Source organism: Crocodylus porosus, unplaced genomic scaffold (genome assembly GCF_001723895.1).
Source record: "Crocodylus porosus isolate Cpor-Errol unplaced genomic scaffold, CroPor_comp1, whole genome shotgun sequence".
NCBI classification, from domain to species: domain Eukaryota; kingdom Metazoa; phylum Chordata; order Crocodylia; family Crocodylidae; genus Crocodylus; species Crocodylus porosus.
The window spans coordinates 160,256,948-160,273,896 of record NW_017728886.1 but is presented as its reverse complement, the minus strand read 5'-3'; the positions used below and the strand labels follow the sequence as shown (position 1 = coordinate 160,273,896).

The window sequence follows — 16,949 nt, the reverse complement described above, 5'->3', positions numbered from 1 at the left end:
TATTCAATGGCATACCCCCATAATTCCAATAATTAAACAAACTCAACAACAAGTAACAAATAAAACAAATTCTACACTTCTCTTCATTTTTTCCTCAGCACAGAAAACCTGCTAAAAGTAACATTACTGGCCAGATGAAATTCCATCTATTAAGTGCCTAAGACAACGATTCTGAAGCAGTGAGCCATGGCACCCTATGATGCTTAATATCCTTTCAAGGGGGCCACAGGGTGCCATACAATGCTAGAAATCCAGTGTTAAAAAGATTTGGCCCTGTTGTGGTTTTTCTGAGTTCTCTGCAACAGAAAAGTTGCTCTGGTATTCATAGTCAAGAACTGAATGAAAGCTAAGAGCTGGCATTTTCCAACAGGTGCCTCAAGTCTAAAAAGGTTGAGAACTACTGGTTTAATGCATTTGAGTGCAATCCTATCCCAACCAGCTCAAATCCCTGAAAAAATAGTAATGCCTATACTATTGTCCAGCTTAGCCTTAAGACTAAGTCACAAAAGGTAACAAGGAGGATGAGGGTCAACTCAAATTTACATTAACAACTTTCCCGGACTTGTATAGTTGGAGAATAGGATTCTACTTAAACCCTTGGGCTAGGGACAGAAAGTACACATAAACCCCTATAAAGTCATTGGAAACCAGTTCAAATCTGTTACACAACAGAAGTTCAGTACACATAAACCATTTTCAAAATCACTGAAATTGGCTGAAGATGAACCTGGGTAGATGTAGTATCAGAATTAACTGATTTAGGAAAAATTAGTGTATTGAATTTCTGTCCCATATCCCCTCCAGATTCAAGTTAACTCACAGTCCCCTTGCATCCCAGGACGCTCTGCACCTCCCCTGCAACCTCCCCCACCCTTCCAGTTGAGTAGTTGGGCTAGCCTTGACCCAAGCTGTCTGCTCCAGAAGAGCAGGGAGGCATGCTCTAGCACTCCCCTGCTTCTGGCCTGCAGGCGTGTGGCTGCATTTTCAGAATCAAAAGTGAATGCCTGCTCACTTGCTTCTCAGTTCAATCTACACAGTTTAAACTAACCTATGAAGACTGAATTGGTTCAGGGTTGGGCCTTTTTAACTGGCTGTACTTATCCCTCTATTCCTAAGTACCACTTAGACATTTAACAGGTAGAAAATGTTCTGGTGCACTGTTTATAAACAGTAGCATAAGAAATTAATTGTGTTTGGTCTGCATAAAGACCAAGAATATATGCACATATTTATCAGTCTCATTCCACATGCACAAGTATACCTTGCAATTTCTGAAAAACACCATGTAAGGGACTAGATACATATAAGATAGACCCAGTCAACTTGTATGAGAATTTTCTATGTCTATAGGTCATTCAAACAAACCCAAATTTTCCCACAATTAAATCTACAGCGTTATCATGACAATCAGTTTATTTTAAGACTGTCAACCCAATATATACATTTCCCTTTGTGCTTAACATGCCTTTATCTGGTAAGATAGCTTTTGTTTAAACTGCTATTTTCAGCCTTTGCTTTGGGGGTTTTGAATATACACAGTGAAGTAACTTGAGATTTCCTACCCTGTTTTAAAATGTATTTCTTCTGTCTGTTTGTATTTTGTAATTTCCTGTCAAATAACCTCACCATAATTAACTTTCCTTGCTCCAACCTACTTTTAAAAAAAAAAAAAACTATTCCCACTTCCTGAGGATGGTAATAAAATGCTGATTACATTCGGCTGTTATCTGCCCTTTTTCCCCTCGTTCCTCTCCCCCCCCCCCCCCCCTGACCCTCCCCCCTGCCATAAACACCAGTTCGCTAAAGCCCCACAGTTTCCCCCCCCCCCCCCCACTCCCTTTGTCAAAAATGGCACTCAGGTTTCAACTCTTCATGGACTGAAAGAAGCACGTAATAGAAAGAGGAAGCAAATCAGACTGCAGGAATCCAGATTCATTAGAGTTTATTGGGTCAATCTGCTGCTGGATAGGAGCCAGACAATTAGGTAGTGCTACTCCTGAAGTCTGGATGTGTTGGTCTCTTTCCAATGCTAAATGAACTCCACAGGGCCCACATTAGCCAGCAAACACCAGCATGATGCCCTCCAATAGTGGTGGTGTGGGTCTGAAGAGGGGAAAGAAAGCTCATTTTTCAAGAGGGAAGAAAGGAGAACATCCTGCTGCTTCAAATGTTTTTTTTTAAATTACTTAAAAGCTGATCTCACTTTTTGTTTTGCAGAACCAAAAATCTCTAAACATAATGACAAAATTTGCTTTTTTTTGCAATTTACTTACAAAATCTGTCACTGCTCACTAATATATTCTACAAAGAAAAGGTATATAATAATACTTCTGCTACCTATTCTTACAAAAGTAAGATTATGTAAATGTCCTACTGCACACACAAGACATGCATCTGGTGACTTCTACCTCCCTCAGTATTTCCATCCATTCCTGTTTCCTTACTTATGTCTCCCCCTCATCCTTTTCCAGTTCCTTTCCTATTTTTTTTTAGCTTCTACAGCTTCTATAGCTTCTACAGCTATCCCCAAATCTCCTCTACCTTAACTGTACACTCACTGAAAGAGCAGTCTACAGTCACTACATTCAGTTCCACTCCTCTATTGCTATCTTGGATCCCTTCCAATCTGCTTCTAGCTATTTCTACCCTGCTGAAACTGCACATGGGTCTTCCTAGCCAAATCTCAAGAACCCTAGCTTGCCCTCATCTTCCTTTGCCTCTTTTGATAAAGTTAATCATCCCCCTCTCACCATCTTATCCTCACTGAGCTTTCATGATACGTAATTAGCTGTCTCTGTTTTCCTGACTGCCCTTTTATCATCCTTTTTGGTGGGTCTCCCCTGCTCTGTAGCAGTTCTTAAAAAGCTCTGCTCTCGACTCTCTGTTCTTCTCACTTAACACCCTTATTTTGGGTGATCCCATTAGCTCCCACAGTTTTAGCACTCTATGTTGATGACTTGCAAATTTCTTTGCACTGCTAAACTGCTTCCTTTCCATCCAGTCATGCCTCTCATCTCACACATCCTCTGTTTTGTCATTATCTCAAAACACACATGGCCAACACTAAACTCCTTTCTTCCTTTCATAACTACTTCTCTTCCTTCCTTTGCCCCGCTTTCTGTCAATATCATCATACTACTATGCACAAGCCAGCAATCTGAGAGTTGTTTTTCATTCCAATTCCTGCCACTTCTTCCACGACCCATCCTTTTCTTTACACTTCTACAGCTAAATCTCTCAATGATTCTCTTTCAGTCTCTTTCCCAGTATAAGAATTAGCAAGACTCAGATATATGCAATATGAAATCCTTAATAGATGAGATGCACCTCCCATGTTTCCTTTGCTAAAAAACCAATGAGCATATCAAAAACATGAGGTTAGGTTGGACCAGTTGACTCAGGCTTCATTTTAGCTAATTTTCTATTTAATGCTCGGTCTTTAATTATTCATCCCTACAAAATTTGTTCTAAAGCACTGCATACTACTGAGGTAAGGCTAACGGGTCTTGAATAAATGGCATTAAAACTTTCAGAGATCAACTAGAAATACTTTGCATGATACCTCCTACGAGCATGGTTTACAGTCAAAAGCTAGGCTCTTCTCCTCATCTATCATTTTCAGCTGATGACTTCTCAGTTTATAGAAGAAATTCTTGTTGTTAGCCCCTAAGTACATGACCCAAAATTCCGTACTGTGAATTTGAACTCATGTCTACTATTTCAGTCTTCAAAGTTGTCAAAATTGTTCTGCATGATAACCTGGTAGTAAGAATGCCTCCTAACTCTGTGGTATTTAGCAAATTTATTCAGCCACCGCCTAGTTTTTTCCCCACCATCATTAATGAAAATATTAAGTAATATCGGTTGCAAGACCCATCTTTGAGGAAATCCACTGGTAACTCTACCTTAACAGTTCCTCTTTCAACAGTATCCATTGCTGTCTCTCCTTCATAGCCAGCTCCTTACCCACCTTATAACTCTCGTACTAAACTGATCTTCTCCATCTAAAATAATAATTTCTCACGTGATAATATCAAATCCCTAACTGAAATCTAGATAGATGAGATGTACCTCCCAGGTTTCCAGATTGCAAAATATATGCTGGTAGCGGGTATGTGAGCAGCTGGTAAATCTGAAGGGGGCTATGCAATAAGAAAAAGTTTGGGAACCTCTGGGCTGGACCAACTGACTCATACTGCATTTTAACCTATTTTCCATTTAACACTGTCCTTATTTATTCTTTCCTCCACAGACACTTTTATGCATGCTTCAAGAGCCACTCTAATTAAAGCACTGCCATGTCTCCTGTATCAGCATCCATATGCTTCAAAATGGTGGCGGGAATGCCTGAACTAAAGCTCATTCGATGAGCTTTAGTACAAGCACCCCTGCCGCCATTTTTAAGCACAGGGATGCTGATACACAAGACACAGGAGGCTGCGGAGTGCGGTACCCAATTAATCAAGTCTGCTCCAACGTGTTGGAATTCCAATTAAAGCAGCCTCTGCACTTGTGTATACGTGCCCCAAAATTTGTTCTAAAGCACTGAATACTACTGAAGTAAAGCTAATGGGTCAGTAGTTGCCAAGATCCATTTTCTTTCTGTTTTTAAATTTAGGTTCTACATTTGTTATTCTCTAATCATAAAGTATAACCCATAACTGATATTTCTGAGTGGTTAGCTGTTAGCTTCAAGTCAGACAGAAAGCAGGGAAGGGTGCTACTTTGGAGACTAACTGGTTCAGAGGAGCATGAGCTAACTCTCTTATATGCAACAACCTACTTTGTCAGATGCATCTGAACTAGTTAGTCTCTTAAGGCGTCACCTTGCCCTACCTTCTGTCTGACAGATTAGGTAAACAGACTTAAGATTTCAGTTGCCAGTTCCTTTAGGATTTAAGGATAAAGATTATTCAGTCTCCCAAATTTCAACACATTAAGCTTTTTGAGCTTCCACCTTAACTGTGGTATTTCCCTTTCCTATACCTTTCCATTCCCTTGAAATAGGGTGACCAATCCATCCACCTTGCACACACATGGCAGCAGCAGTGCCTGCCTGGTGCACCATGATACCCCACCGGACTCCACTCCAGGACTTTTGACCGACTAGCCAGGACCAGACTACAGAAGCTGGAAGTGTCCCGGGACATATGGTCACCCTACCTTTAAACATTCCACCCTTACTCAATAGCATCATCATATTGAAAAGTTATGCTAAAACATCTTTGGGCCATAGCAAAATTATCTTTAATCTCTACCCCCTGCTCACAGAATTGCCACCCTGCTGGTCCTTCTTTATCGCCTTTATTTGAATAGCTGAGGAGCCTTTTGGTACTTTTTTACTTATCTTTTATAACTGTAACTCACCTTAACCTTGGGGAATTTTCACCTAACCCCTAAGCTTTCTGGCCTACAAGGCACAGTTTATTCTGCTGAACAATCCTTTTTCCCATCACTTTTCTCTTCCTGCTTATTCATAATATACTATTCTTCCTTGCCTACTAGGTTTTTTTTTTGGTCAGGACACAAATTCCAGACCATTTTGGCACCTTTGACAAATTCCAGTCTAACATGACATTCAAGATCATATGTTCCTCAGTCCAACTGGCTTGAGTCCAACTAACTGTATCCCTTAGTTTTATCATAGTTTGCTCTTTTAAAACAGAGAGCTTCAATTATGGACCTCTTTTTGTTCATCTTTCTATTTGAACTAAACCAATTTGCATTGACAAGATGAAAGGTGATTTTCTATAACCAGCTCTTTTATTATACCCTCATCACTTACCAAGCAAAAACCAACATCATCTGTTGCTGGTTCTGTAACTATTTGGTGAAGCAATCTATCAGCTTTCACACCCAGAAACAAGCAGGCCCCACTATTATTACCATAAATTATTCTCTAGTTAAAGTCTCTTGGTAGTATTTCTCTTTCTAGAATTAGTAGTCAGATCTCTGGCCATATCCAAAACTTAACCAACCATTTGTCTATGTTAATCTTATCTCTTTTTTTTCTTTGCAGTGCTACTAGCATTCAATACAGGCAGTCCCTGGACTTACAATTGGTTCCTGGAAACCGCATCTTAAGTCAAAACGTTACAACTCAAAACCAATTTTCCCATAGGAAACAATGTTATAAATGGGGGACTGGTTCCTGAACCAAGGCTCAATACCCGATTTTCACCAAAAATAACCCAGAATTTTGTAGTCAATCAATTATATAAAATAAAAAATTGTAGCTATATTACTTGTCTACATGTATTTATTTATATATTTATATTGTAAATAGCAAACATTTATTTGGAAGGACTTCTTGGGAGGTGACTTTACTGGACGTTTTGAAGAGCTCTTGGTTGGAATTTTTGAAGGGTTCTTGGCTGGAGTCTTCTCAGAAGCCCTGGCTGCAGGTTTTTCTGGAGTTTTGTCCGCTTTCTTGAAGAAAGTGTCCAAGGAGCTTCTTAAAGGAGCCTCCCCACAAATGGCTCTGAGAGGAGCAGCACGTATCTGGAAGGGTGCAAGGGCGTGCCATGTACCCCCAGATGTGCCCTGACCACAGCCTGATCAGATCCGGGGCGACAAGCTTCCCCTTGCCCCATGACAAGCAGTAGGAGCCACCGGACGAGTCGCCACTTCTCCCACAGCCGCCCAGCTCTGCCTGCTCCTTCCCAGTGGGAGCAGCTGGGGGAGCCTTTGGAGAAGTCACGGCCGCCCCACCAACTGACCCTGCCGGGTCAAGGTAGGCAGAGCCAGGAGGCCACAACTTCTCTCAAGGCTCAACTGGCTCTGCCTCCCTCACCCCTACAGGAGCAGCTGGACAAGCCACAGCTTCTCCCACAGCCCCCCAAGCTCTGCCTGCCTCTTCCCAGTGGGGGCAGCCAGGGGAGCTGCCGGGTGGCCACAGCTTCCGCCCATAGCCCCCAGTTGCAGAACCCAGCACAGTCCCGGCTGGGCAGCATTTGTCTTAGCTCCTGTCCCAGCCCCAGTCCCCCCCTCACTGCAGGGGCCCACCATGGATGGCCCTTCCCTTCCACTGACAGACCTGTCTCCAGCATCCAACACTGTAAAGTTGAAACCCGGGTCAGAACTTCAAACCCAAGGTGCCAATTTACAGATGTCAGAACTGCAGTTCATCATAACTTGAACCATCGTAAGTCCAGGACTGCCTGTAGTAGCATTCAATACCAGTTTTCCCTTATTTCTGTCTTTCCCTGGCGAACATATACATTTCAATTTCTGTGTTCCAGTAACAAATACTTTTCCACTATTCTTTACAATACCCCACTTCACTTTCTGTGCCAAAATTCCATTTTATGGTGCAGACACTTGTTACTTTTTTTTACTGCCCATGTGAGTTCTTCAGATGGATTAGGCAATGCTCTTTAACTAAACCTCTATCACCTACCTAAATACTGTTCTCACCAACACTATTACTTCCTTTCTCTTTGCTCTTGCTATCCACTGATAGTCCTTTATCCATTATCATATCCTCATTTACCTGATTTTTCCTTTTCCTTTGTACTAAAATCAGATTATGTGAGGCTGTCCCACCCTCTTCCCTCGTTTCTTAAGGCTCTTATCTATTGTGCTAGCCTCAATCCCAGAAGGCTGATCTCCCAGGAACTAAACAGGTGTCAATTCTTCAAGGCCTCTTTCCAGGAATGCATCCCAGTGGCTTGAGTTCCCAAACAGTCTTAAATAACACCAATCCTTGGTCCAAAGGTGTCAAACTCATAGTAGGTACCAGGCCAAATCTCACTGGCAGGGGGTGTTCCTGGGACAGATCTCTGGGACTAGCAGCAACTGTAGTAGGGCTGCACCTAGGTGGCAGTGTGGGTCTCAGGCTGGGCAGCAGCATGAAGAAATGTTTATGCGACAGTGCAGGCCTGGGGGCAGACAACAGTACAGGACCATATTTGGGCAGCAATGTGAAGTTTTGATCAGGAGTCAATGGAGAAACAGGGGTGTGCAGTGGCAAGGGGATTTGACCAGGCTGCAATGCAGAGCAGAGGGGCATGTGGCAGTGGAGGGTTCTGGCTAAGCAGCAGCACAGAGCATGGGGCATGTGGTGGTGCAGTGCTCTAAGACTGCTGAATTTAACTTTTTACTTACGAGATTAACCAGAGAAAATGTGCAGAGGGAGAAGAGAAGGGGTAAGGACAGAACCCTGAGAAACTCCTACAGAAAGCTGGAAAGGGAGAGGGAAAACCACTAAAGGAACAGTGAGAGAAACAGCAGAAGAACCCAAAGAGCACAAAAGACAACAAGATTTTAAGAGGAGTGTGATCACTGGCATTAAAAGTGTCTGGTAAACCAAGGAGAAAGGGGAAGAAATGCTGGTTCTGTGATTTGGCTAAGATGTAGTTACTAAAGACTTCATTTGCCAGCTTCTCCCAATCACCTCTCTGCCACCCTCTTCCCTTTCCCTGTGCATGGTGCAACTTCTCTAAAACAGTAGTCAGCAACGTTTCCCAGCAGCAGTCCAAAATGGCTCAACTTGGATCCAAGGTGGACCAGCACTAGTGCCCAGCCGCCACCACTGTTGTGGTTTCTCCATGCTCTGTACTGCCTGGAAAAGCTTCCTGCTGCCTGGCTGCAGCAGTGGTATACAGTATGGCACAGGTAAAATCCCCCACTGCCAAGGCCCTACACACGTTGGATCCAATAGCTTGGGAAGCTGGATTCAGCCCATAGGTTGCTAAACCCACCCGGCAAATTCCCAACCCTGCTCATGTTCAATTTCCTCTTGGAGACTGCTTCTTCCAAACTGCAAACACTGAATCAAATTGATTTACTAAGCCAAGTACATGATTTGCCTGTAGGCATTCCCACTCCCTTTCTCTAATATAAATCTATTGATTTTTCAAACAGACCCAGAACTATCCCTTTTGTAGCTATGGAAAGCATCAAACAGACCAGTGGAGACCAAGCTTTTTGGCAGGTATGCCACAAATTATCCCTGCACTCTCCCCAAGTGCCACTCTGATCCCCTTTCTCTGCCTACCTAGGTCCTCTTTCTGCTCCCTGCCCTGTACTCCCTGCCTGATCTGCCTCTCCACTTTCTGCTTCCTGCCCTATCTACTACTATGCTGCCTGTCCCCTCCCTAATCTGCCACATGCCACACACAGAGGTTTCATGTGCCACAGGTTGACCACCCTCATAACAGACACTAGGCACTACCATAAGTAAATCATAATAACAATGTCCTCCACATTAACTTCATCAGCAATGCTTTGACTGCAGTTTTCTGAAGCTGCCACATTTTTTGTACCTTCATCTGTAACATTTTGTGTAAATTGTGCTAATTTGCATAAAGCTGTAACTACAGGTGCACCGACTCATTAGTCCAATATTGGATCAGCACTGATATAAAGAAAATTGACTGCATCAGAAATCAGTGTTTTTTTGCCTGATGTGGCCGATAATGTGGCCAATAAATACCCCATACATGCGCACTAGCAGTGCAGCATGTAAGCGGTGAGGAGCACAGCCTGGCAGTTTGGAAACCTGCGTCCAGCTGTTAAGTCTGTTGTGGTGGAAGGGGAGAGGGAAGGGAAGGGACTTAGGAGGGCAGATCAAGGCCCCTCATGGTGAGGGAGGGAGTGGGGTTGGGGTGGGCACTGCCGAGTCAGAGCGGGTTATGGGACAGAACAGTGGCTTGTCTGGGGGGCATGGCAGGGGGGCAGCTCCCGCTGCTGCATGCACCCTGCTAGGGCATGTGGCTGCAACCCCCGCCCCCCCCACCAGTCCTCCTCCAAGCACCGCCACCTGCCCCAAGCGCAGCCCAGCCCAGCCCCCACCCCCCCTCTGACAAGAGCCCGGCACAGCCCCAGCCCCAGCAGCAGTCTACCCTACCCCATGCAGAGCTGGGGGCGCATGCTCCCCCCCATGCCCTCCCTGCCAGTGGTGTTCAGTGGCAGAAGCTGCCTCCCTGCCAGTGCCCCCTGGACAAGCCACAGCTCATCCCACAGCCCAGCCCAGCTGGGCAGCACCTGCCCCAGCCCCACTCCCTCCCTCACCTCAGGGGCCTCCATCTGCCTCCCCCACACCCCTTCTCTTCCACCACAACAGACTTACCAGTTGGACACAGATCTCCAAGCTGCCATGCTGAGTATTGGAAATTGGATCGGTATTGGCAGATATGCATTCTTAAAAACTGGCTATCAATATTGGCCCCAAAAATCTCTATCACTGCACCCCTAGCCGTAACATTCATTAAAAAAAAAAATGGTTCTCTGCTAGTGCCAAGTGCAGTATTGATACCACTGATAAATAAAATCATAGTAGGCACAGAGCAAGATCCTTATAGACTAGCCTCCCACTAGAACTTCATTCTGCCATATGGATTACAAGATTAGTTCAGGCACCATGACCTGTGTTGAAGTTGGCCACTCTGCTGAGTCTACCAATTAGTGTCCAGTTTAATACTAAGTCTGGGGGGTGCTTTTATAACAAAATAAATAAAACAGGAATATTAACTTTTCAAAATCAGACACTAAAATGTTAGGAAATGCCTGAAATAAAGTTACCCAAGCAATTTTAAGTCTGCCCTGTTGTTTGTTTATATTTAATTAAGTGACCATGTGTGTCATCTACAGGGTCTGAAACCAGAACACCTAATGTGAAAACACATATCCCTACTAGTGGAGCTGCAGGAATAACTGGTATAAGGAAAGACTGCTATTCTCATTTTGGACCAGCTCCTAAAGGGTGTGACGACATACCAATACGCTGAGTTAAAAAACTCTTTTGGGGCATAGAATGGTATATTGGAAATTCCTGGCCTCTATTCCTAGGTCTGAGAAAAAGGTGTGAACTGGAAATTAGAGCATTAGTTACAAGGAGAATAACCAAGCAAATATATTTAGCACACCCATTCTGAAAGGCAGCTTGGATATAGATAAGATTTGGGTCAGTATCAGTTTTGCCTGAAGAGATATTATATTGCACAACTTTTCAGCTACTTTATTTCCAAAATGGAAACAATACTAGTTGTCTTTAGAGTAGGCTTATAACTTCTGGTTAGTAATAACGGTTGCAAATTGCTCAGAAATATTAACATCAGTCAGTAGCAGAGACAAGACCAGAACTCATAGTTTGGTTCCTAGCTCAGTGCACCTACTCTCAAGCTAAAGAGCACTTAGTGTTTCGCTCATTTTGCTCAAAGTTACCACAAACATCTCTGCAGAATTTAGAATTTATATTTTAATCTAATTGGGCTTGGTTTTGGGCATGATGGGAAAAGTTAACATTACTATAGTGAATGTGGATCCCTCTTTGGTTGAATACTATGCATTTCAGAGCCTCATTAGATTTGTTTCTTAAACTTATTTCAGTCAAGAAATGAGCTTCTAAGATGGATGAACACTCCACGCAGCTTCTTTAAACAAAACCGCCCCACTCTGTAAATAAGAAGCGATTAAAGGAATTCACTGCAGAAATCAGTCCCATTAATCAGCTAGATACAGCAGATTGATGTACAGTCATTAGCGTTGTCTAAACAGTTTTGTTAACCTTTAACAAAAATGTGAAAGAACATATTGCAGAATGGTTTGGTTAAATGGAGATATGGTACGCTTTTTTGGTACTGTGCTGTGTTCAAAGTTTATTTTTGTCCTTTCATTTAGTTAAAATTAGAATTGGGGGAAACTAAACAAAAAAAAAAATCTAGTCAACATAGGGCAATTTGGGTCTACAAAACTCCTTTGCACAAGTTCAGCTTAAAGACAAACAAAAAAGCTAAGTACAGTCATTACACTTTTACTGGTATAAGTGATCAGAAACTAGTCTATACCCATAACAGAACAGAAGTTCAGCACACATACACTGGTTTAAAAATGGCGGAAACCAATCTAAGATTTGCACCTGCCTGCCAACACCCTGCACCCAAGGGCAAAAGTGTTTTCTGTTTGCTACCAATCTAAACAGTAACTGAAGTGGGAGTTATTCATATCCTGCAGGAGGAAAATTGGGTTCCAACATATAATTTGCACTAATGTGTATATCTGTGCCAAAACTGGCTGTTGGTGTTTTTGCCTACAATCAAGGCTGCTTTCATCATTAATACACAAATCAGAAAAGTTTTCAATTAAAATAATTAGGCAAATGCCTACACTACAAATGAAGCTACTACCACTTGAAGAGTTGGGTTACTCTCACCATAGTCATTTCTTAACCACCTGCAGTTTCCATGGTTGTCTGTGTTCAGGTTCTTTTTGGGTTTTCTGGGGGGTTTGTTTGTTTTTTTTTTATAATAAAGACTGCAATTATCTTAAGGTAGCAACATCTGAAGCTAACCTAAAACTTAGGGTTGTAATTGTAGGCATCTTTGCACGGCTAGGTTTATACATGTCTCCTTCTATTAACACAACCTAAACCTGTCCTTGATGTGAAAGGTTGTAGGATCAGTCAAAGTGGTTAAGCTTAATGCATTTGGAGCTGTCAGGCAGCTACAGTGATTGGGAGAAACAAGACTTGATTTAATCACACTGCTGGTCAGGTTGGGAGTACTGTTCATGTGATTCAAAGAGTACAATATTCTTCAAGTAGGAAAACTTCTATTATCTCACAAGCAGCCTGCCCAGACAGGTATTTTAGGATTTATTTGAAATTAAAAAAAAAAAAAAAGTATGTGCACAAGTCAAAGTTAAGTCTACATATTCAACAGATTTGAGACAGTACAAGAAAAAAATGAAACTGTCATAATATCATGCAAATCCTCCTGAGTTTGCTTATTGGCAAAGATTCAATCCTGACTCACAAATTAATTTGAAGCAAAACTCTTTCCTCTTGCAAATATGAATAGACAGCTTTGGCAATATAACTGATTCATAGTGCAACCAAATCTCAAATGAACCGTAAGAATCAGCTGTCCAGATACAACTTCACTTTATGTAATCTTTTGGCCACATGAACGAATAACTGGAATAAATAAAACACTCTGCAACTCCATGAAAACTAAAGTCTTGTAACAATGACAAAAATTAATAATGGTCACCAATGGAAGCCCTTCATTGGAAGAGGGGTGCAAAGAGAATAACTGTATATACCATAAGGACTGTTCTAACGTTGGTCACCTTCAGTCTACTGTTTCCAATACTCTTAGTACTTAGCAGTGCAACAACAGTGTAGACAAATCCAGAAAGAGGCAGAGCAACTTCCAATGATTCTGCCAAACCTAGTCACCATGAAGGCCCTGTAGGTACTCCTATATAGCAAAGTGTTACTCTGTGCAAATAAATTCAGCAGAGACAGGCCCTTATGGATTCAAGCGGTGTTGTTCTGCTCCACTGCTCACCCTTAAAGACAATGTTGCCACTAACGTATTATGGCAGGTATAACAGCAGCTGGGAGGCCTTCCTGCCTCACCTAACATACTGCTTTAAAAAAGCAGCCTTACTCTTCAGTGAGGTCTGACATTATCATTACACAGATCTCTGTAAATAAAGAAATATGAACTGCTGGTGTCTGGTTAGGCCTGTCTCTGTGACTAAGAAGCTGCTTTTAGGGCCTACTTGGCTTGCCCTGGAGGCTTCCCAGAGTGTTGTATAATAAAGATGATTGAAATGCAGACTATGTCAACAGGCACTTCCTTTGAGAGGGGTAAACAGAAGGACAATACCTCACTCATGAAAAACAATCAGACATACCTATAGGGTATGCAAAGCCAGCCAAGATCCTTTCAGATATTTTCCTTAAAAAGAAAATAGTTTCTACACATTTAATATAAAAGAAGACTGTGCTGGCAACACCCAAAATGATGTCATATCAGCTCTTCATTTTGGGTCAAATACAGTGCAAAAGGAAGCAAGGAAACTTAATCCAAACATGATTCCAGGATTCCCATTCTCACTTCCCTCCCCTTGCCATGTGGAGTACTGAGAGATACCCAATGGAGAGAGCGTCGTTGGACAATCCACCTTAGTAGCACAGCCTTTTCAAGAGACATTATGACATTACAAAAAGAAAAATATTTAATATATATGTATGCGTGTATGTGTGTGTATACACATAGACACATACACACATTTATCTGTGTGTGTCTGCATGCATATGTACACACACACATATATGTACATGCCAAAGAACGCTTGGATGACAGCTCCTTTATTATGAAGTTCCAACAACCCCAGAGAGTATGTGAAATTAGCATTCCTCTTTAGTCTGCATACAGTGGTATAAACAACACAGTACAGAATATCAAATGGACACTTGCAAGAAAGGAATCTATTTTTAGCCATCCAGCTTAGACAGACAGACAGGTAAAATACAGTACCATGTCATAACATGACAGTGGCTGAAACCTGGCCAGCATTTTTAGTAGCAATCAAGACACCCAAGCAACTGAATACAGCAAGTCATAGGAAAAAGTGGTGACCTATTCAGAAAGCTGTTCATTTTCCAGGTTTTCACTTTTCTTTCTGAAAAATACACTAACATTCTACACTGTTATAAAAACCTTCTTTTCTCAAACTTACCCCTTCCTCCTTGTCTTGAATGTTTGCTCCTTTATACATCAGCCAGATCAAAAAGACCATGTCAAGGAAAAGGACAAGAAGGAAAAAGCAAGGCATCCCTATTACTGATGATACTTCTCTATACTGCTGCTTGGCTCCAAACTAAGTATCCTTCTTTCCACGCAGGTAGGAATTCTGTAGTTAAACAAAAAGCAGGATCTGACTGGTATCCAAGAAAGGTTTTAGTCTCTCTGCTAGTTACATTTTTCCTGTTATTTAATGAAAATTTCATTTTTACTGTAAAATGTGTCATAGGTACAGGATTAACACCATAACAAAAATTATGAAGGAGCAAGGCTAGACTTCTAAAGCAAACTACACAGAAGTCATGCCATATGTTTGATTACAATGACTATTACACTCCATGTCTTTGCATAATTATTAGGAAGTTTTAAACATGACCAAGAGCCACAACAGTAATAATAAGTGTGAGCTGCCAAACAGAGCAAATGGATTACGCTGCAGAGAAGAATATGAGACAAGCAGGTATCTCTGAAAGCTGACTCCTAACAGAAGGGTTGCACTAGCAGAAGAGAGATTTGGTTCTCCTAACAGAAACAGGACTTGTGCTCTTATAACAAAGAAAAAGCAAATATCAATCCTAGATGTTCACATTTATTCTAAGATGAACAATTAACATAAGCTTGCCGCCACTACCCTTGTCAAACCATGAGGGGAGATTTATGATGTTTCTGTAGCTCACTGATCATTATGCGCAAGTCTTTTCAAGTATTATACTACTAGCTGCACAGAGAAGATAGTGAGCATAACAGAATAGTAATATAGAATAGAATAGAATAGAACAGATTCAGAGAGGATAAACCACAATGGGTAGTGGATTATAATAAAGAGCAAGTGAGGCCTGGCTGACCTTGTTATCAGAGTGAACCAACTTGTAGTAACAGTTCTCAGCAAGGGTTCACAAGAATTCTTCTACTGGCTGTTTTAAAAAAGCATCACAGCAAAATAACAGAACATGATATAAAAAGGGAAGTAAATGACACATATTTTAGTCATGTTATTTACTTAGGAGGTTTGAGTGCCCAATCAGTCATAATCAGAATACTGAAAAGTAAGACTGAAGCTGCTAACGGTAAAGGTTTTTCAAAAAAGTTGTTAGATTTTAGAAGTCTAAATGCATTTTTCCGAAAACGTACCCTCATCCACAGCTATTGGACCTTGTTTGCTACTACTCAGATGCTGCTATTGAACACAGCTGCAGGAAAAATGCAAGGTTCACTTCACACAAGCCAAATGCAAAATCCATTATCACAAGAGATAACACAGGAAGACTAGTAGGAACACACCAAAGGAACACACCCGAAAGCATTGCAAACCTGAGTCTCCATCCAGCATTTTGATGTCCTAGGGGAGGGTAGCTGATTCCCCCTGCCCTACCTCAGAGCCTAGCCTCCAGGTTCTTCTACAAATCTACAAGCAGGGCAGTTGCCTGGCATGGAACACAAGTCTTACCAAACCTTAATGGGCATCTCTATAGCTCTCCCTGTTCCCTAGTAGGTGCAAGAAAGCACTCTTGCATACTTACAGACTGACCCCAAGCCTACAGATACTGCAAAATTCCTAAACATGGCTGCCAAAGGAAAGTAAAACAAGCAGTTCGGGGCTTCAAATTTCAAGGAATTAGAGCATGTTGATCTCTGAGCTCATTAGGGAGCCAAATTCAGGTCCGTTACACATTGCACTTTGAGCTGCTCAAATGGTGATTGGTGTTCCTGCCAGCTTGAGTGTGGAGCAGTCACACCTTGGGCGCATCCAGGCGGTCACACACATGCAGTTTGCAGTGCTGCAGGCTGCACCACACATGCAGACATTCACCACACTAATTCGTAGCACGGCAGGTTTTTCTGCTGCCTGGAGATCCCTGTGTCAAAACCACCTGAGCCAGAAAAAAGAAGGGCAATGGACATGGCAGCAGCGTGCGCTGCCAGAAATTGGAGCCTGGCTGGCTACAGCCACACTCCGGCTGCTGGCCAGATTCCATATTGCTGGATCGCTGCTCCTGAAGCCCCAGAAGGCCTCCAGGATCCCACGTAAGGTTCCTGAGGCCAGCCCAGTGTTGGCCCCAGCTTCCTCTACCCCACCCAGGCCAACTTGCCACACACTACAGCATGCGTGAATAGGCGTTCCCTGGGGACAATATGTGCTGCTGCTAGTTTTCTCCAGGGAACACATGTTCCTGCTCATGAGGACACACCCCTTAAGGCTCAAAACCTTCTCTGACTGTTCTACACCTGTACAGCTGTGACTTGCCACTACAGGGTTGGCAAGCAGGCACCTGGCTGACTTGCCACTGCAGGGCTCGTGAGTAAGGACAGGCTTCTAACTCTGCTCTAGGTATGGGCATGAGATGCGTTGCAGACAAGGAGGTGCACAGAGACAACGACGGAGCATGAAGTTGGGTGGCAAAGAGATAATGG

At 42.5% G+C, this 16,949-nt stretch overlaps 1 protein-coding gene across 26 annotated transcripts in view; it reads right to left on the bottom strand.

Moving 5' to 3' along the window:
• The window catches only part of LOC109316110, a 396,050-nt gene that overhangs the window by 180,038 nt on the left and 199,063 nt on the right, over nt 1-16,949 (bottom strand). Inside the window, exon 7 of one of the 26 annotated variants that reach the window (XM_019544105.1) lies at nt 13,645-13,688. The exons of 24 other annotated variants lie outside the window; for them this stretch is intronic. The gene's annotated coding sequence lies outside the window, so the exon portion shown is untranslated. Of the gene's footprint in view, nt 1-10,072; nt 10,170-13,644; nt 13,689-16,949 lie in introns of those variants that run through there. One more of the 26 variants, XM_019544123.1, reaches the window with a different exon arrangement.